Genomic DNA, 21,723 nt, shown 5'->3' with positions numbered 1-21,723 from the left:
CGAACATTAATGTCAATGTTTCAATTTGTATTACTTCTTTACTTCTTAGAAATTCATTGTGTTTTTGTTGTGTTGTTGCCCATCGTGATCTCCTTAGGGACACACGCAAATATTTAAATAATCTTCTCTCTTCATTTATGAATAATCAAACACATTGGGGATTCTTTGTAAATACACTAGGTTCCTACTGCCTGACACCGCCAGAGCCTGTGCGCCCTTTCATCATGACTCCTGCCACAATTCAGCAAACCAGCACCCCAATTCCCAGGCCTCACAAGGGCAATGTCATCATTCTGCCTCCAGACACCATGGAGTGCGGAGCTACTCAGCCCAGCCTTGCTATGCTGCGACCTAAAGCTGCCACACTCATCAGCCGCCTCACTCATCAGCCGCCTCACTCATCAGCCGCCGCACCACTTTGCTTGCACTTAGCCACCAGGTGGTCTGCTGCCATCCGCTACCTTGACCATACAGGGAACACGCAGGTATGACCTCTGCTGTCCAGTAGCTGTCTATCTCAATTTACCTATACCTCACCTCACAAACTCTCTTCTGTGGCACACTGCCCATCGGAGCACAGATTGCACTCCTTGGCTTCTCTTGGCAGCCCCTTGCAGACCCGGTCAGCTCTTGTCAAATATTGCCCTTCTTCAGCATGACAATCTGCAGCACCCGATCCACTTGCTGCAGGCAATCGTCGCCCACCCTGCTGCTTTCCAACTGGAGAGAGGCTCTTTTCTACTGGAGTATGGGGGGGGGCAGTGAGTGTCTCCTTCGCTTCAGCCCCCACTGGTTTCTGACCTCTTCTCTTTGTCCTTCCTTTCAGGTCCCTTGGGTTCTTCAGCCAGCTCATTGCCAAAGTTAAAAGAATACTTACTTCATAGAAGACAGTGCAGCCTCGGGTAAGTTAGTACCCTTCTTTACTTCAAGTTCAGGTAACAAGTAATCAGGATTGCAGGTGCCATATAAGTACATTAGATTAAAGTGACACAGAGACATCCAACGGCACCCACTCTCACAGGCAGCTCACTTTCCAACTGACATCCAAGGAACACGCAAGGGAAAACACTCACTCAACAATCCATACTAAGGTTCCAGAGCTCATATGCACACATAGGGCCGACATGAGAGGAAAGTTATATTACAACACCTACCTTATGATTCAGACTTTGGGTCAAACTTCATAGTTTTGCCCGAAGTAGCCAACCTCTCCTGGTTGACAAACAAGTGGCAGATGCACGTTGAAGAGTCCCAAAGACCATCTGTGCGAAAGTGGAAGGCCTGCAGTCAGAAGGAAGTTTGCAAGACACAAAGTTTATAACCGGAGATACAAGAGTAGGCTTACTAGGTCCAATGGACATATGTCTTCCATGCCAAAAATGTATTACCAAACGCATTCCAACTTATAGATCAAAGAATCATGCCTTTGTTTTCCAGGATACCCATTCATGTAATGCTGAGCATCTCCTTGGTGATCTGCCCACTGGACTGGCCTTCTGTTTTCTGTTTTCTGGAAGATGTCAACCAAACCACCGACCATCATACATTAGACCAAAAGTCGATGAAACAACCTCTTGACAATAACTTTCTAAAACCTGTAGGGTCCAGGCCATCTACTAAAATAATAGGCTCCCTTTCCCTGACTTCATGAGCATAGAAAACAGTCTCTATCCGAGTTACCTTTGAAAGGACTTCAGCATTAATGACACCCAACTAGGTCCATCGGGGCTTCTCTTTGCTATGTGCTTTCCAAATATCACCACCTGCTGTTTGCAGGTTGACATGTGTACATCTGATAATTTACAGCCATAGAAATTAATGTGTATAGAAACCTACTCTGTGTCTGGTTACACCATAAATTCTTCTGTTCATTAGATCCAACAATCATATTAGGAAAACCTCTATATGCATTACACATTAACAACTGAAAACATCTAATTATTTTGTCTGTAGACTCTGATACTGGTCATTAAAAATAAAGAGGTTGCAGCGATAACAGTCTGTTCACCATGTCTAGGAAGTCAGGCAAAGGAAGACGACCAGGTATATTCAAAGATGGCTGACTGTTTTCTTCCTAGATGCCTGTGCACCGTATCCATGGCAACCATATCAAAAGTGATACACAGACAGCCCAGTGCGCTGCCCTAAAGATTACAGGCACACACGTTCTGTCCGAGTGTTTACCGGACTACATCCGGCTTAGGTAAGAAGAACCTCCTTATCATTCTGGGTATTAAACCACATTGGGACACAGTCCACGCATGTAGATCGGCGAGGTTGAATTTCTGGACACCGACATTTCTCTGCATGCTTTTATTAATACACGCATCTGGCTCCCACATATAGAGACCGTCGGGACCCTATGTAGTACATTCATCAGTGGCCTGGTTTGGTTTACACATGACCTCTCATAATAATGCCGGTTTGGTGAGTGTTTTATTCATTGCACTCGCCAGACGCATTTCGGCATTGACTTTAGCAATTCTCAGCACACGCATGAGCACTAATCCACCACAGTGCATTTTCCTTTCCAACACTGTGGCACGCATGGCCAGGGGACATTATATTCCATCCTTATTATTTTTTGCCTATGTTGTCACCCCTATCTTTTGTGAACGAAACAAATGTTCAACCATCATTTTTCAGAGCTAGACAGATCACACCAATAGTCTGGGTCTGTCCCCATTTTTTGTAGTCGGCGACAAGCTCAGCTGTGTATATTCTGAACATCAAGACCCGCCCAGTAAGGTATTGTGAGTTTTCTGCTTTGTCTGTGGCCCGCACCAACGGTATAGACACAGACACCAAGGTGTGTACCAACACATACACTTGATAGTTTATTCATTTATTGATTTATTCATACAAATCCATAGGTCTCCTACAAACAAGCAGTAGCGGACCCCAGACAGCTGTGCCCAGATATACGTGCACTGTAAGCCCTAACTGGGTTTTATTTAGAAATATCAAAAGCAGTAACAGCTTCATAGATATCGTGTTACCCAACATACTTGAATGCAGACTCTCTTTGGCGCTCAGAGAACTCTCTTTGATTGTTTGCAAACACACACAGGAATTCTCATTCATTGAACATACTTCAATTTTTATCTGTCCTGATGAAGGCTGCTCCATTAACAGCATATTCCAACTGCTTCTCAAGGCCGAAACACAACCACATAGATACTCCCACAAAGTATTGAGTGTTCATACTGTTTATTAAGCAGTTTTTTCAGCAAATAAAAATGACTTGTGGCTCCCAACAAATGTAATGGTACGCACCTATTTTAGCAATAAACTATGCTTATAATTTCTCTTATACATGTCTAATTGTTCTATGTTCGCATTGTATTTTTGTTTGTATTATTAACTTTTCCCGTCTTGTCACACATTTGGTTTACACCATTGTTAATATATGTCTTGCAATATTACTACATATGGAATTGTGATGTCTACTGTCTAACTAATCTACCAGTAAAACTCTTTCTAATTTCTCTCTCTGGAGTCTGAATGTATCAATTTGTGCTGTTTAGTATTTACCCTTCTACCTGGACAGATCAGGGAATCGCCAGGAGCCATTTTAGTTTACAAGGCAAAGGAAGCAAACATGACTGCATGTTGCATGTTGACATTCAGCAGCAAAGCCAAAGGAATTCTGACTGAGGAGGTTTCAATTAATCTTAACCTCTAGCATTGCTCTGGGCAACTCTAGAGACCATTGTTCCAATCCTGTAATGCCATTACTGAAAGGTAATGCTAATGCCAATATGCAAACCAATGTCAGTCTCACCAGACCAGCCAGAACTGCTTACAGATTACATCCCTTCTGCACGAGACGACAAGCAACGTCAGAGAAGTTTGGATCTCATACAGGCTGAAAACATGTCACATGCAAACATGGCAAATAGTATTCAAATAGCCAGGAACATACTTCTTGTTTCCGAAAATTGTTGAGGAGAGGCTGTCTTGTAGAAGTTTGGTCCAAGTCATGCTGTTGAGGCATAATAAGTAAATAATTGTGATAGTTATTTTAGGAGAATTATTTGTTTTGTTTAAAAAGGACATTTTGGCATATTTGCTTTATTCTTTTTGCTTACAGGACATCTGACAAAGGGTGATCACCCTCAGAGATATTATTTGAATCACTTCTTACAGAAGTGCAGGCCCAAAGATTGCAATTCCATGTTCCATTCATCACCGGCTGTTTAGGTCCAACCCCATGGACCATTAATATTACCAAACCTAATCTAGAGTGTGGCAATAATTAACTGATGTAATCTAGAACTTGTCAGGAGTAGGCAGATGGCAGACAATCTTGAGTGACCAACTCAGAAAAAGTCAAATGAGAGGAAGCCCTCACTCTACCTGTCATTAATTCTAAACATGGTTCTCTGTGGTTTCATGGTCCAAATATTGAACTGTAACATTTCATTCCCAAAAATGTTTCCTTTATCATTCATTGGGCTGCTGCTACTTAGTGGGCCTGACGCTCTCTTATCGGGAGGGTACTCCCATGAACACTCTCACCTCACATGTAACATCCCTCTCCACCCCAAACCCCCCTGCGTCTCCTCCAAGCCTGTAACCCCACACCGCACACACAATGAAGTTTTGGGGAAGAACATTCACTGCTACTTTTAATGCGATATAACCTCTGTTTAATAATGAAGTCTGGCCGAAGGTGAGAAGCAGAGGCTGCTTGTAGATATTGGTGGCTTTATGACTATCTAGGATTACAGATGTAGCGTGTGTGTGAGGTAAAGTAATGATCTGGTGTGTGTGTGCCAGGTGTATGTGCTAAATGTAGAAGAGAAGCTCTGTAATGTGTGATTACAAGCAAGAAAGAGGCCTGTTTGAGCATGCGGGAGCTTGTGAGAAGGCAGCTGCACAAAGTTGAATGGGAGTGCTTGGATGCGTGATTGCATGCATGAAGGAAGCCTATTTGATCACAGTATGGAATTTGACCAAGCATCGGCAGAAGGTTTAACGTGAGTGCTGGAACACGTGACGGCATGTCTGAAGGAAGCCTGTTGAGTTTGCAGGATGCATTCTGTTGCACACTCATGATGATATCAATAGAAATCTGCAAGAAATCTCTCTATATATTTCTGGAAGTGTGTTTGAATGTTCTGGGTCGGAGCCAACCCCATAACTGTTGGTGGGTTGGAATTTCGGCCCACAGTCGGCATACCAGTCTGGGGTGTACTGGCAATAGTGACATTTGACCAACCCCGACCATTTGCCTTGGACAGTGTAGTGTCCGTTCCTGTGCTATCAGTATAGGCAATTTCGGGAGATTGCCGATTCTGTGATTTTTTGCACCAGCCCCACAACAGTTGGTGGGCTGAAATGTTGGCCCAAGGTCAAAATACCGGTCTGGGGTGTACAGTGATACTGAAATCTGACCAACCCAACCATTTGCCCTGCACAGGGCAGGGACCAGCCCTGCGCTACCAGTAAAGGCGATTTTGGTAGATAGCAGATTTTGCGATTTTTTCTAAATTAGGAATTTAGGACACAAGGTCGGCATACCAGTCTGGGGTGTACTGGCAATAGTGAAATTTGACCAACTCCACCCATTCACCCTGTATACAGGTGGAGCAGGGTCCGGCTGTACATTTATATCCAGGCTAGGCTGTAATGGTTTCCAGAAACTGCCCGTGTTTTGTAGCCATAGAATACACAGCCATTCATTTCCCTGCACTTCTGAGATAAGAATGTTTTCCCCACCTGTATCGTCCCATAAATGTAATGACCTGCAACACTGTTTGCCAACTGATTGAAACATTCCCTTTGCAGGCACACTCGCTTTCAGGAAGACCAGCTTTTAGCCCCCCCCCCTTTTTATTCAAAGTTCTCATAACCTTTGTGGAACCTAAGGGTATTCATACAGTACATTCTTGTTTTTCTGACCTGTTAACTGTTGAGCAGGGAAGCTCAAGGCCTGAACTCTGCTGCTCTGTGACCCTCTGCATGGTAGCGTTCCTCATGCAGAAAGACTTGTGACTTGGCCTGCTCAATGGTCCACATTAGTAAAAACCTATTTTACAGTTTTAGGTCGACACAATATTTAAGACCAATTGTCATTTAAGATTGTTGGAGATATTTATGCAGCAACCATTACTACAGTGAATTGTTTCCCTCCCCAGTCAAAAGTGCCAAACCAATATTCATTTTTGTTCAATCTAGTCCTTTCTATGGCTCATATAACACCTGACAGACACTCACCCCTGTGCCACAGATAAGCCGAGAAGCAGCCTGTGTACAGAAAGAATACATATGTATTAATGAACAGGAACATTTATATTTGTACAAAATCACAAGTCACACCACCTCACTCTGTGGGACGAATGCTGTTGTTTCCTAACACTTCTTTTCCTTTTTTACACAAATTGAAAACACTAGTTGGTTCAGGAAAACACTGCCTGGGGTACACGTTTACTAGCATGGTGCACCTTGACACATGACAAGGTCCTAAGCTTGAACCCTATTTTATATGAAGTTTAACTAGTGTTAATCTGAATAAACACCAGGTTCAGTTTCCAATCGAAAAGACATGCATGGATCTCCTAGAGCCATGATCAAATCCTGCCAAAAAGTATCACACCGGTGTTTCCGGCAAGCCAGGTGCCGGTAAATATTGCAAGTCCGGTGGCAACATGCCGGTTTTACTGGCAAAATTACAGCCGGACTTGTAATGAGGCCTTTTGACGTTTGTACCGGGTCTGCGAAACATGCTTTACTTATAAAGTAAACTGCTTTCATTATTTCAAAGAAACATGCATTTTCCACAGCCAATAGTTCTGGGTCTTTTGTATTAGCACTACAAACCACACTTTACTTATAAGGGATCAACAATTCACTATGGGCTACAGAAACAGTTTCTATATTTATAAACACAGCGTGTAATTTAAAACACAGATTAGCACTCTGTTGTTGTTTCAGATGTTTTTTTTTCCACAGATGATGCTGCAGGATCTTAACACTCCTTTGTCATAATATGTTTCAGCCAGCTTTATGCCCGGTTATGGGGTGAACATGTCCAGGCATCCTCGCCCCACAACCTAATGACACAACCAAATATTATAAACAACAACAAAAATGTATTAACATTTAAAACAACAATTTGTATTCAGATTTAATTCCCATTAAAATACTGAAACCATACCCGCCTCTATTTATAGCTTGATCATTTTATATAAAAAAGCTATCAATTCTAGCCTGTGTCTTTGAGATGATACCATTTTTTCTATTGCGTTTATAGCAAAATTCAATGTTACAAAGTGACACAGCAAACTCCATAGCCGGCATAAAATTCATGACATCAGCTATACTATCTAACGAATTTATATCCGCTTGGTATCATCTTGGGTGGAAACCCACTGTGGCGTCATCACTGCGTCACTCTGCAAAACCCTTGATTTACAGTCCCTGTCTTCAGAGCTCACTTTGCTCTCAGCACTCAACCAAGCAACAATGTCGCCTGCTGCTCCCATATTTATATAGATTTGATATAATATTGATATTCACTTATATAAAATTATATAAAATGTATACCCACTTTATATTAAATATACGTTTGATATAACTTCGATATAAAAAGGTTTTGATATCATTTTTATATCAAATTTATATTAAGGTTATATCAAAGCCTAACAAAAGGGGGAGGGACTAAGACTGGAAACATGGGGAGTGCCAACCTGCCAAAATTTTACATGAGAGAAAAGGGTGCTCTCTCTACTACTAAAACGGAATGGAAAGCATAACACATCACATCTCTTGGCACCCTTGTGGCAGTAAGAAATACTATATGTACAGGTAGAAGCAAGACAGCAAATATGATGACCTGAAGGGAAATTTCCCATATTCTCAAACACTGCAATGGGAGAAGCAAAGTAATTTGATGGAACAGTAGCTGGTTGGTCCGAGTGATTAAGATGTTGGCATGGTAACACATGCTGACTTGGACTGTGCAAAATTAACGTGCAGAGGTGGGACTGCGAATCCTTGTGTTATACAAATTCTTAATGTTTTAGGTTGGCAAAAGTATTGCTTTCTTCTAAGATGAAGCATGGCGATGAATCATTGAGGGAAAAGTAGCATCTGGTTATAGAATACTTTTCGTGAGGATTGGTGAACACAGAAACTGGCCTCATGGCAGAGGAGGAAGGTGCTGCTGGTGTGATGCAATCCAGTCCAGCAATGGCAGTGGCCTGGGGAGACTTAGTACAAGCACTCAGCAAACTAGGCAGCTGCCAACACTTTGTTCACTCTTATCAATCACAAAAAGACTAGTAAACCCAGGTGAAATAAAGTGGCTGTATGATGCACTCTTACACCCACAGTGCTCAAAGGTCTACGAGTCACCAACCTGGCGGTGGAAGTGGGCCTGTGTCGTGCTTACACCTCAATTCGGACTGCACACCACATTTTCTGCCACAAAAGTTAAAACATTGAAGCCTAGCTGGAAGAAGTCTTGATAAAAAACATCAGAACCTGATCACTCACTCCAGGCTGGTCAATCTTGGTAGAGCCCTGCTGGAACCTCTGGGGGCAGAGCATGGGCCAACTGAAGCAGACACCTCATGGATAGAAGCAGGAGGGGGCTGGGCTGGAAGTAGTGTTCTCATGCAAGTTCTGCAACAAGGACTCACACAGTCTTATAATAGGACCAATGTGCTGTGTTTACAGCACATTTTGTCAACAGTTCCATTAGGATGAACAATGTGATAGATATATGTCTTTAAGCATTGCTAGAAGGGCTGCCTCTGAGTACTAGCCTCATAATGAGATTGTTGCATTTGCTCTCAAGCTGAAGGATAGACATCCAACATTTTTTAAACTGCATATAATACACTATTTTGAGCACAAATGCTACTTGCAAATTGCCAAACTTTGTGGGTGATTTCAGAGATGGAAACATTATCTTATATTTCTTGGAAGGTTAGCAACAATACACTGTTATTTCAATTGCAATTGTCTGTACCAACTTTCCAAACAATGCTGAACTGCAATGGTGAGGGACTTCCATGTTTAGCAGTGTATGTTTATCTAGCGCAGGTTATAAAACCAAGATAAACATGCTGTCTATAAATATGTGCATGCTGAGGATAAATGCATATTGCTTAACCTGTCAAATTTTACGTGGGTCGTCTGATGTTATATAAAACATACAGTAAAATGTATTAAACTAACTGAACATTTTGGAAGGTCATAGCAGAATAGGGTAATGTGGGTGGTGATAAACAAAAAAGTATGACCCTCTGAATTAGGCTCACTGAAAATAAGGGCAGGAATATGTTGGCCTGTCCGAGACCATGCTGTCCATATACCCATTTTTTAGGGAAACATGTGTTAGCCTTGTCCATGGTGTACGCGTAACCTCTTGTGAAGAAAACATGCACTGACCCTCTCAATTCTTTAGCTGTTTATGAGGGAAACTTGAATTCATGATGACCATACTCTCCTTTTTGTTAGAAAACTTTCATTTACCCATGCTGGACGGTTTGTGAGAGAAACATACCCTCGCCCCAACCATGCAGTATCATATGTGAGTAAAACTTCCTTTGCCCCTGCCCATGCTACACCTGGAAGTTTGAGTCAGGCTTGCACTGGCCCTGTGTATACTCTACCTGGCCGAGGAAGGGTGGTACTGGCCCTGCTCTATTTGTGAGGAATGCTTGTGCTGGTCCTGCCCATGAAGCAACTGTATGCATTGTATTTGGGAGGAAAGCACCAACGTTTGGGTACTTTGCAGTGCTGCTGCCTATGTAATAACTCTTATGGGTGTCCTTGTGGGAAGCTGTCGGTGCTGCTCACCATACATTCCCAGTTCGGTCTGCAACATGTGTGACAAATTGGATTCTGCTCCGCAGCAGTACAAGGATGAGTAGGGGTAAAAATGGCCCACGCGCCCTCACACTTCTCCCAACCAAACCACAAAGCAATCATAAATGAAAAACAGGAACAGTTAAGAGATATACCTCCTTTGCCTTTTACGGTAACGTGGATATGCTCTTAAAAAGGGTGGAAAGGGAAACCAATAGTGACCCAAAAATACAGAATTGCAGTTCAAAAGAAAGGGAATGGCCAATCAAGATTCTATAAATATGTATATATATACTTTAATCAAACACATCGGGCCTCATTCTAAGTGTGCCGGATGGGAAACAACAGTGCCGGTAAGCTTACTGGCACCGTTGTTTCCAGATCAGCACACTCCAACTCTGCGGGCGGGTGCCGTCCTGCCCGGCAGGTCATAAGGCAGGATGGCACCCACCCGCAGAATTTTCACGGAAGCACAGACACCGTTAATAACGGTGCCTGTGCTTCCGCGGTCCCCACTCCCATAGAGTCCTATGGGACTTTATGGTAATAGGGGCTTACAATTTACCGGCACCTGATTTTCCGGGCCGTCGAGGTCGTAATCCCCCGGTGGCCCTGGGAAGGCAGGCACCAGTAAATCATTACGGGTCTGGTGGCAACCCGCCGGCATCACCGGCACGGTTACCAACATCTGCATGTAGAAAGTACTGTACAAGAACCTACCTCAAAAGAAGAACAGAGAAGATGCACCATACTGGAGAATTTAACACTCTGAGCATAGTTCCAGGAGTGGGTAGGTAAATTACCAGCCACAAAAAAATATATCTTGGATGAAAACAGGCGTGATCATGACCTAACCAGTTTCTAGGGTCCAAGTGGACAGAGGGGGCAGTTCAGAGTCAAAAGCTCCTTGATTCAGTTCTTGGTGGGTTAACAGAGTCGGGCCAGTGCTGAACGTAGATGCAAGTTGATCAACCTCAGTTCAGGGACGTTGGATTGTGTGGGCCCAAGCAATAAGCAGACGTTGACTATGAGCAAATCCGGTCACTCAGTGTAGTAGAACGGTGGCTCTCAAGGATGCAGGTTAGGGCGGTGCCACGAAGGCTTCATAGTTGGGCAGGCCAAGTCCCTGGAAGGGATCGATGAGTGATGCTGCAGTGGTTCCAGTCGGTGTGCGGCGGTCCTCGAAGTGGTGATCATGGGTGCATAGATGTGCAGGTCAAAGAGGCAACAGTTCAATGCCTAGCAGAGTCAAGGTGTAGTTGTAACACCTGGTTAGATTAAGTGTGTGTCTTTCCAGTGGTGTGGTCCTGGTGCCGGCGTCGAGCAGTCGCTTCGGATCTAGCAGGTGATGAGGTTTGGCTATGACATGATGCAGTATCAAGCTGGTTCAGAGTGCAAAGTGGTGGAGGAATGCAACAGCCAGCACCACTGACTTCCCTCTTGTACAGGTGCAGTGAACATGGATTGACTGGTTGAGTGCAGTAGAATGGGGATCTTCCGCAGGTCTGGCCCTCCAGTTGCTGTGGGCCCACTAAGGGGGACTCAAGAACAGGATGATCCGTTCAGGATCTCCTCTCCCTGCTCAGGAGATGGTGGTGCAGAGTGGTAATCCTAGTCCACAGCAGAGGTCACTCCCAATGTGCCGTGGGAGTCGGTAGAGGACAGATCGTCCTTCTGTCTTGGATGATAGCTTCTTTACCTCAGGCTGAGGGCTTTGGAAAGTACAACTTTCCCAAAGGAAGTTCAGTGAGATCTTCAGAACAAATCTGTGGCCTTAAAGGATCCAAGAGAATCTGAGAGAATCTGAGGAATGGTTGGGAGACCTCTTCTTTTAAAGGCTGGAGTTCCCAGGTGATTGGACTAAAGCTAGCATGCTTTAGTAGTTCATTCCCTGCTCTTGAATGGAGTGGTCTTTGCCCTTCTGATGTCACACTTAAAGTGCATTGTTCCAGAGTAAGTGGAAGGGACAAGAAAGAGAAAGCAAGAACCAAAATGGTGGCACTCTCCTTCCATTGACCACAGCCCTCTTGACTATATTAATCCCACCGCTTTCACTTCTAACTGAGAACAAAGCCCTTTAAAGATGCAGGGCACTGGTGTGAGGCTACTGCTTTTGAATGGGTGTGCTCTTTTGATGCCCAGGTGCAAGCTGCTGCCTGCTGTGCGGCTGTCTCGGGCAGAGGGTGTTACCTGCCCTCACAAAGAGATCAAAGAGGAGACACAGCCCTTCAGGTTCATGTCCTGCCATTTTGCGGGCTTGCAGTAAGACAGCGGTTTCTTAATTCCCCAAATACAAGCAAGAGGAACTTGTTCAGGGAAAATCCCATGCACTCAAAAATGGAAGAGTCCAAAAATGTGACAAATCTTACTGTTTATTGAAATCTTTCCAAAAAAGGGATCAAGTTATGGACAACACATGATTCTCCAATACTTTCTCGTTGGTTACAGGCTTGTCATGGAGTTTTAAGGTGGAGTGACGTCACAAAATAAATGATACATTGCAAAAACCTGAGGTTAGATGGGATTTGTTAGTATGGTAGGCTACATATAGAAGATATATGAGATTAGTACTTTTATTGGCTAAACCGTGTCTGGTGGCCCTTTATGTGACCACCTCCTAAATGTTGCAACTACAGGCATGTCAGGTTAGCGCATTGCCATCGGGTCTAGCAACAAAGTGTGACTTAGCTTTGAAGGTGGAAAGGGATTGATCAGAGAGGGTCTTCTCAGCCTTGGTGCTCTGCAACATTAACAGAACAGGAGCAACATTTCAAGGTGGTGAGAATAGCCTCAAAGTGGATCTCTGTACCCAACAGGGTTACCATCTCCGATCCTCTAGGCCTTGAGACAGAACATTAAGATTTCAACTAAGTATTACTTTTGTATGATCTGTCTTCAGTTGGATGGGAACAATGGTCTCTGTATGTCTCAAATTAATTGGTTTTGTCTTCCAGGTTCAGGTCACGTGCGCAGGGATCACAAACTTATTTTTTCTGCTTTTACACATTCAGGTTTCCTATCTCTTCTGCTAATAGGAAGCATTTACTCCCTCAATGCCCTTGGCAATAATTTGCACAATGGCTACACTGATAGACAGGTCTGCACTTCTCAGAGGGATCAGCATCTCAGGCCTCTCTGTGTGTTCTCAAGCCTTCTCAATAACTTCCATTAATTTCAATGCAGCTGTGGCTTCCATCTTGATTTACATGGCCACTCATGTTAGCTGCATTCAGTGTCAGCAAGCAGTTTTATATGTATTTGTGTGCGACTTGCGGTTACTGCATAGCAAAGGTGTATCCATCCTCTATCTAAGTGGGTCATAGGCATGTTCTTCATGTCTAAGCTCAATTGAACCTAAGTGTCTGTTTAGCTTCATGCAGGAATGTATATGTGCTTCATGTCTAATGCGTCTGTTATAGTCTCAGTCATGATGCCATCAGCTTTTTGCATGGTCACAGTCAGTCTACTTGCTCCATAGACTGCAAATGTAGCTCTTCAACAGCATCATTGGGATAAAATCTGAATGGCTGTCTGAGTGCATAATAATAATAATAATAATAATAATAGTAATAATAATAATGTATTTATGTTTAAGTTCCAATCAGAAATGTTCATATAATTAACATACATTAGTACCACCTGAATTAGACAATCACAGTAAAATGAACACAGTCAAAACAGTAACATTAATAACACAATAATACCAACACTTAACCAACATTAGCAGATTTCATGTGCGAGATAACAACACAGCACCTAGTTTCAAGTTCTCATGTGATGCATAATATGTTTTCTAGTAGTCATCATCTAACTTACAGTCGTAAAAAAGCCGTAAAATTCCCTACCAATTCTTCAGTTTTTGTCCATACCCAATAAAGTGCCACGTGCTTGGTTGTAGAGTCTGTGTTTAAACAATAATACCAAAGTCAATACTTTTTATTCTCTCATAGTCATGGACTAGTTTCCCAAAGGAGGTCATAAACAATGGGCCCAGTTGGGGGCATCCAGTAAAAATATGTCTTGCAGTCTCTCCATTAGTGGGACATGGGCAGATCCGACAACACCTCACTTCTTCAGCAAGACCCCATCTGGATCACCAAATGGCCAGCAGTGGTAGGAGAGCGCAGTGCATCATAATGAGCATCTGACAAACTCCTGCACACAGTACCCCTGGGGCTTTCCAAAAGTGTGAGTCACAGTATTCACTGCTGAATAACCTTTTAGTTTCACTTGGTGGGTTTAGTTACAACACCAGTCCCACCTATTGAGTTTCCTGCAAAAAAAACCTTCTATTGTCTCAAAGTCTTTGCAGTTGTCTGGGTCAGGATGCCACTACATTAGGTCGAATTGCTCATTATTTAGTTTCTTATAATTTGAGCCTCGCAGTAAAGGCCACCTTGTGCAAACTACTATCCAGCATCGCTAGCATTGGACACTGTGGGGATAACAGAGATTTTATATACAGTACTCCTCTTCTTAACGCCATACCGGTCAGAGAAATCAAACCTAATTCTAGATCTAAGTATTCCATTGGCATTGATCTAGGCAGCCCCAACACACTACGCCAGAAATGCCCCTCCAGTCCATGGTTAAACCAATTTATTTAAATCACGCATTGCTAGTGCCTCCAGTCCATATGGGACAGATGGACAGAACCACTGTTTGTACAGCGTGACTATCCCAACCAAGGAATGGCCTGCATACTGGTTGACAAACCTCCGACACAGAGCGCTCAAGTGCTTAGCTTTCCTGGTTTTTAGATGTCTGAGGCTAGAATAATCAGACCGATTTGATATAATGATGCCCACATTTTTATAGGAGTCAGCATATTGGATCCCTCCCAGAGTTGTGGCCATAACGGGACGATTGATTTTCCTTGGGGAGAATAACATGATCTTCGTCTTACTTAAATTTACAGCCAGCCCATTGGCAGTAGCATATCTTCCCAATTCATTTAACATGGCTTTTAGGCCTGAAAAAGTCTGGTCAAATATGACAAGGTCATCCGCATAAAGCATAACAGACACAGGTTTTGTTCCAATTTTAGGAGGGCATCTGGCTAGACGCTTCAGACAACACCAGGCGAGCCAGCACACACCCTTGCTTGACTCCACTGTTAATGATTACTGGCCTAGACAATCTACCATTGTTCCCCAGGCAGATACGTGCTGTGTTGTTGTTGTGGAAGGCAATAAGGACTTCCACCAGCCACTCAGGGCAGTTATTTACCTTAATTTACCCCACAACGTGCCCGGTCAAACTGATCAAATGCTGCTCGAAAATCCACAAACGCAACATAAAGGGGAGCACTCCGTTTTACACTAGCTCTCAACAGCAAGGCGTCTAAGAGTCTAATATTGTGAAATGAACTAGAGCCAGGGTGGAAACCTGGTTGGAAGGGGCCCAGGATGTCATCCCTCTCTACCCATGATTGTAGGTGAGTCAGCACACAGGAGAAAACAGTTTCCCCGTCACATCTAGCATAGATAATAATTTATAGTTCTACGGTCTCTGTCTGTCTCCTGCTTTATACACTGGCAGCAGAATGGCCTTTGTCCATGACGAATGGATAGCTATTTCTCTGCATACTCTCTCGAATAACTGTGACAACAGCATTGCCCATCCTCTGGGATCTTTCTTCAATACTGTGGCCGCCAGGAAATTTGGACCTGGGGATCTCAAGTTTTCAGCTTTTTTATCCGTTCTTGCAGGTCTACTATACAGAGAGTCTAGGGACACTTACTATCTCCCTCTTCAGGGATTTTGTTATCTCTAACATGTGCCTCTGAGGAGAAAATGTTTCCTTGTATAAACCACCTCCAGTCTTGTTCCCCGATTAAATTTATCCTGGGCTGCTCTTTTGCATTTCTTGCCCTTGTCAATACTTGCCACATTGTTCTCATGTTTTTACTACAGACGGCTACCATCATATTTTGCCAGTCCCTATTTAGCCCTTGGAATTTGTTGAGCTTAAGCCAATTCCTGTAGTGGTGTTTAGCCTTTTTTATTTCTTTCAACGTTGTTACTATGGGAGCGTCTCTATATTTAATTTGACGCAGTTGTTTTCGTAAATTGGCTTTAGCCCTCCTGATTTCAGGGTCAAAGTTGTGAGGTTTCGGATTAACAGTTCAGCCCTTCAGCTGTCCCTTAACCACTCCCACTGCACATGTCATCCCATATATCCATTCTTCAATATCATTAGCTCAGGCCCTATAGAATGAACACAGGACTAAGCTAACAACCCCTCTCAGGGCAGAAAAAGATTTTGAATGTTCGAGTGGGACCAGCTTATACGGTTGCCACCAGAGTTTACCTCCACCTCCCCCAAACTCTCTGTATCTCCATCCTCTGTGAACACCCCGCAGCTCCATGCACAACAGGGCGTGATCACTGCAGAAGTCATGTATTACTGTGAAATCCACCATGGCCTCTAACAGGGCATTGTTATCCCCTAAATAATCAAGGGTGGCTGATTGTGTGCCCATTTGCAAAGTTGCTTTCCCCAGGGAATCTCCCACTGTTCTTCCATTCAGAAATATTAGTTCCTACTCTGCAATAAATTCAAGCCACTGTCGTCCCTTCAAGTTGTTTTTTTTTTTATCCTACATGACATTGCTTGAGGACACACACTGACTGGTAAGCAGGAGCTGGAGGGCCCTCACCACAGCGGGCATTCAGATCGCCTCCAAGCATGATGATCTCACTCATGGACGAAGCTCCCATATGTCAATGATCTTATTGATATATTCAAAGATTCCCTCTGTTGTTCTACTGCCTGGAGGATCATATATATTCAGCACTAACATTCACTTGGTGACCCCCCCTTTGCAAAACAAACTTCAACTGTTAGCACGTTGCATTTTTCATCGTGCAGGAAAACCTGGCTGGCCTGCCATTCAACACAAACCACAGCCATTAAGCCGCCCCTAGGACTCCCCTTTGAACCGTTAGTTCCTGGGGTTTTGAAAATGTTATAAAAAATGGGGCACATATCCAGGTTTTAGGTTTCCTGCAACATAAACAGGGTAATTCATGGAATCAAGCGCAGAAGTGGCGCACGCGGCTGGCGCACAGAGTGCGCATGTGGCAGCTTGCACCAGCCGCGTGCACCAAAACCCATTTTGACGCACAGCGTATTCATGGATTTCCCAACCCATTTTGAGCCGTGGCGCAGAGTGGCGGAACGACCCTGCAGCAGTGCCAGTTACGCCCTTAACCCCGCCCCATGCACCAAATACATTGTACAAATCCCCTACATGGCGCAAAGGCCAGTGGACCAGCATACAGCCCCCCCCAACCACGAAAACGTGCTAGAAACGGCACACAGCCCACACGCGCCAGCGAAATTGCATGTAAAACTCCCCACGCACCCCTCGGATTCCGTGTACCCAGCTCGCGCCAACGAAATCGCATTTAAAACTCCCAGCGCACCCCTGGAATACACGTACTGCACTTGCGCCAGTGAAATCGCATGTAAAACTCCACGCGCACCCCTCAGAATATGTGTATCCCGCTCGCGCTAGCGAAATCATGTGTAAAACTCCATGCGCACTCCTCAGAATACGTGTATCCCACTCGCGGCAGCAAAATCATGTGTAAAACTCCACACGCACTCTCGGAATACGTGTATCCCGCTCGCGCCAGATAAATCGCGTGTAAAACTCCCTGCGCACCCCTCGGAATACACGTGCCAGCAAAATCGCATGTAAAACTCCCAGCGCACCTCTCCGAATACATGTACCCCGCTCGCGTCAGGTAAAATGGGTGGAAAAGTCCCCCCTGTGGTGTGGGCTGCCTGTGGGGCATGGGGAGGGTGGATGGGCTTCCTGCAGGTCATAGACTGGGGTGATGGGCTGCTTGCGGGGCATGGACTGGGGTGATGGGCTGCCTGCGGGGCATGCCCAGGGGTGATGGCTGCCTGCGGTTCATGGTCATGGTGGATGGGCTGCCTGCGGGGCATGGGGAGGGTGGATGGGCTGCCTGCGCGTTTTCCGGGGGTGCATGTGGAATTTTACACTCAATTGGCCTGGTGGGAGAGGGGTACGTGTATTCTGGGGGTGCGTGTGGAGTTTCACATGCGATTGGCCTGGAGCGAGCGGGGTACATGTATTCCGGGGGTGCACATGGAGTTTCACACGCGATAGGCCTGGAGCGAGCAGGGTACATGTATTCCGGGGGTACACATGGAGTTTCACACTCGATTTCACTGGCGCGAGCGGGGTATGTGTATTCCGGGGTGCGTGTGGAGTTTCACACGCGATAGGCCTGGCGCGAGCGTGGTACGTGTATTCCGGGGGTGCGCAGGGAGTTTTACGCTCGATTTTGCTGGCGCAAGCGGGGTACGTGAATTCCGGGGGTGCGCGTGGAGTTTCACACACGATAGGCCTTGCACAAGCGGGCTACGTGTATTCTGGGGGTGCACAGGGAGTTTTACATGCGATTTCATAGGCGCGAGTGGGGTACGTGTATTCTGGGTGTGCGCAGGGAGTTTTACACGCGATTCCGCTGGCGCGAGCGGGGTACGTGTATTCCGGGGGTGCTCGGGGAGTTTCACACGCGATTTGGCAGTGTGTGCCCTCCCGGGTGTGCCCCCCCTTCCCCATGCCACGCAGGCAGCCCACACCACAGGAGACCACCCCACACCCCAGACCATGCCCCGCAGGCAGCCCATCACCACAGACCATGCACTGCAGGCAGCCCACACCACAGGGGACCACCCCACACCCCTGGCCATGCCCCGCAGGCAGCCCATCACCCCAGACCATGCCCCGCAGGCAGGCCACATGGCACCATGCACTTGGGAGCCCCGACACTTGGCCTTGAGGTCTCGCAGGGATGCAGCCATGGCCTCCTCCAACTCCCTGCAAGTTGCCTCGAGGCACTCAGCCCGCCTCAATGCCCTGCGCATGGAGTTCTCTGCCCTGATCATAGTGAGCCGTGCCTCCTCAGCCTGCCGCCACTCCACATCTATCTGCTGGCCCAACTGCTGCCACACGGAAGACACTCCCAATCCAGGGTCCTCCTGCCCTCCGGCCGATGCCTGACCCTGTGATGTTGATGGCCCCGAGCCATCATCGCTCCCACCCTGAGCCTGCTTCTGCTGTGCATGTGCCCTGCCTGTCGATGCCTGCATGTCCTCCTCTTGCTGGGGTCCAGTTGGTGGGGTGGCCACCCCTGCTAGACCTCTGACTCCCGACTGTGGCAGGGATGTGTCCTCCACCAGCCTGGCCTCTGGCTCAGGAGCAGCTCCACAGGGTGCCCAGGTGATAATTTGGAAGGAAGATGGCACAGAGGATGACTGGCGCATATGGGGTTCAGTTGAGGAGGGGGTCGCAAGAAGATCCAGCACATGGAGGAACCCAGCGCCGGTGACTTGTCCTAGTAGGCTGACGCGGTCAATGAGGTATTCGAAATGACGTGCATTGTCCTCACGAGAACCCTGCACATCATCCGAAATACCACGTTGGCGCAACGCCACCCCAGCTAGGACAGGCTCAACACAGTCACGGGTTGCAACGTCCGCAGGGAGAGGATGGCCAGTTGTTGTTTGCGCATCCCCTCCCTGAAAAAGGGGTCTGGACGAAGGCATCGCTGCTGGTGCGGGATGATGCAGTCACAGGACCGGGGACAGGATTACACACAGGAAACTCTGCGGCGGCCTGTGCTGCCTCCTGTCCCTGCCCCTGGACTGCACCACTAGCACCAGTGGAATCCCCCCTCCAGACCCCGTGCATGGGCCTTCCATGGCCTCCTCCTCAACCGAAACCCCCACCAACTTGGATGACTCTGTGTCATCTTCCTCCATAGGCCCCTGTGGGGGCTCAGCTGCCCCTACTGCTGCCGAGGAGTCCAACTCCAAACGCCGCCTCTTGGACGTACACTCAGCAGTGGCGGCCACGGACGCACCACCAGACTCCTCACTCCCCGAAGAGATGACAACCCGGGAGGGGAGCTGAGCCTTGCGCCTCTGGCTGGCGGTGGGATCCCTGCCGCTGTGCTCCACAGCACCGTACCCGGCCTCTTCATCAGTTGACGCTTCAGACACGGAGAGACAGAACACAGGCATCAGGGCACTGTACAATGGTCGTATACACACATGACAGTTGCACGTGAGTGCCATTGTCAAGCTTCACAGATGGCATCACACACCCCAACACACATATCATTTGAACCCACACACATGCACAAATTAACAGGAATGGTGCAGCAGGCAGCAGCATCCATACACACACAACAGCATGAACATCCAAAAGTCAGCCAGACTTCACAAGCAACACGGAGAGTGCCAAACACATGCACACACGCCACCAGACAGACATGCATCTGTACATCTCCACCACCTGTCATAGTGCAATCACCGGCAACTATGTCACATCTGTCAATCGGTTCACTCCATGTCTGTGTCACATGCACCCATGGCGTATCACAGTCGCACACATGTCAAACACACACACATGCACATGTACACCATGCACGTGCATGAAGGTGGAACCAGCATCCATATGTCACACCCCAACCATGGCATAGTACATACACAGAAATGATAACATGTGTGCATCTCCACGTGCATTTGTGCATCGTGCTTTGGAGTACATACACCATTGTTGTGCATCACACATGACTGGACTCACATGCGGCAGGCTCATTTCCCTCTGCCTCTCTGGCTGGGGGTTGCCAGTGGTCTCTGATGGTGTTTCCCCCGACATGGCCACCCCCGAGGCAGGTGTAGGTGGGCACTGGGTCCTGGTGCTGGGCTGTGGAGTGATGGAACTGCAGTCAGAAGTCTTCTGTTCCAGCAGGGGTGGTCACTGCAACTGGACCCCTACAGATGGCTGACATGCAGGCACCAAATAGCAGGGCACATGGCCAGCAGGCAGGCAGGCAGGCAGCAGCAGATGGCTGGTGGGAGTCAGCTCAGGGCTCTGGGGGGCAGGTAAATGGCCTTCTGGACAGGAGCGTCGTCTTCCTTGTGTTGTCATGTGGCCAGCTTGATACGGAGTATTTGGCACGTGAAAAAACAGCACGTCAGGGTGTAATTCGAGGAAAGGCCCTTAGCGCGTAAGCACGTATGTGATGTAACGCGCACAGGCGTTTCCTTCCGCACGTGTAAATGGTCCGTGTGGGTCTGCAGCGCAATGTATGTGCTTTCAGTGGAGACTGACGCGTGTGTTTTTCCTACTTTGGGGTTCACACGCACGTGATTACTTCACAGCGGTTACAGTGCCTATGCGTATTTTATTTTCCACGCAGACGGTGAGTCGTGCACGCTATTGCACGCTATTTTTCCCACTGCAGGTGCCCCTGTTTGTCACGTACCCCATTTATTGATGTCATAGTAGCCCGTGTGTTAATCGCGTACTTTTTTTGTGTTCCTGGGTGCCACAGCGAGGTTTGTTTACACGCGCGTGGGCTACAGGGGTTGCGTATATGTTTTTCTTGCATTTTTGGGGTGCCTGAGCATTGCGTGAGGGTCATTTATCCCCAGGGTCCACAGGCAACCTTGCAGGAGCACAGGGATGCTTCTACCATCACGTACACTGCCCCCTTCACCCCAATTGACCAGGACAATTGTTCAGTGCACCTCCCATTGGCAGTTGTACATCCGTGCCATGGTTGGGAGGCCGCCAAAGGTTATGGGGGGCTCAGCTTGGTGTCCTGCCAGTGTTGGGAGTTGTTAGGCACGTGGCCGGGGTGACCAGGGAGTACGTGGAGTCCAGGGTGGCCAGGGTGGCCATAGAGCATGAAGAGGCAGGGGTCCACCACAGGGGCAGGATGTCCAGCTACGTGCTGGTGCAGCCATTCCACCACCCCATCTGGCTCCAGGTGATGCTGCTGTTGCATCTGACCCTGGCACCCTTGTGACCCGACAGTAAGTAACATGTGCTGACACGGGCCCACCGG

The sequence above is a fragment of the Ambystoma mexicanum genome, chromosome 10, assembly GCF_040938575.1.
Source record: "Ambystoma mexicanum isolate Mex_15411 chromosome 10, UKY_AmexF1_1, whole genome shotgun sequence".
Taxonomy (NCBI): Eukaryota; Metazoa; Chordata; class Amphibia; order Caudata; family Ambystomatidae; genus Ambystoma; species Ambystoma mexicanum.
This window is presented reverse-complemented; position numbering follows the sequence as displayed.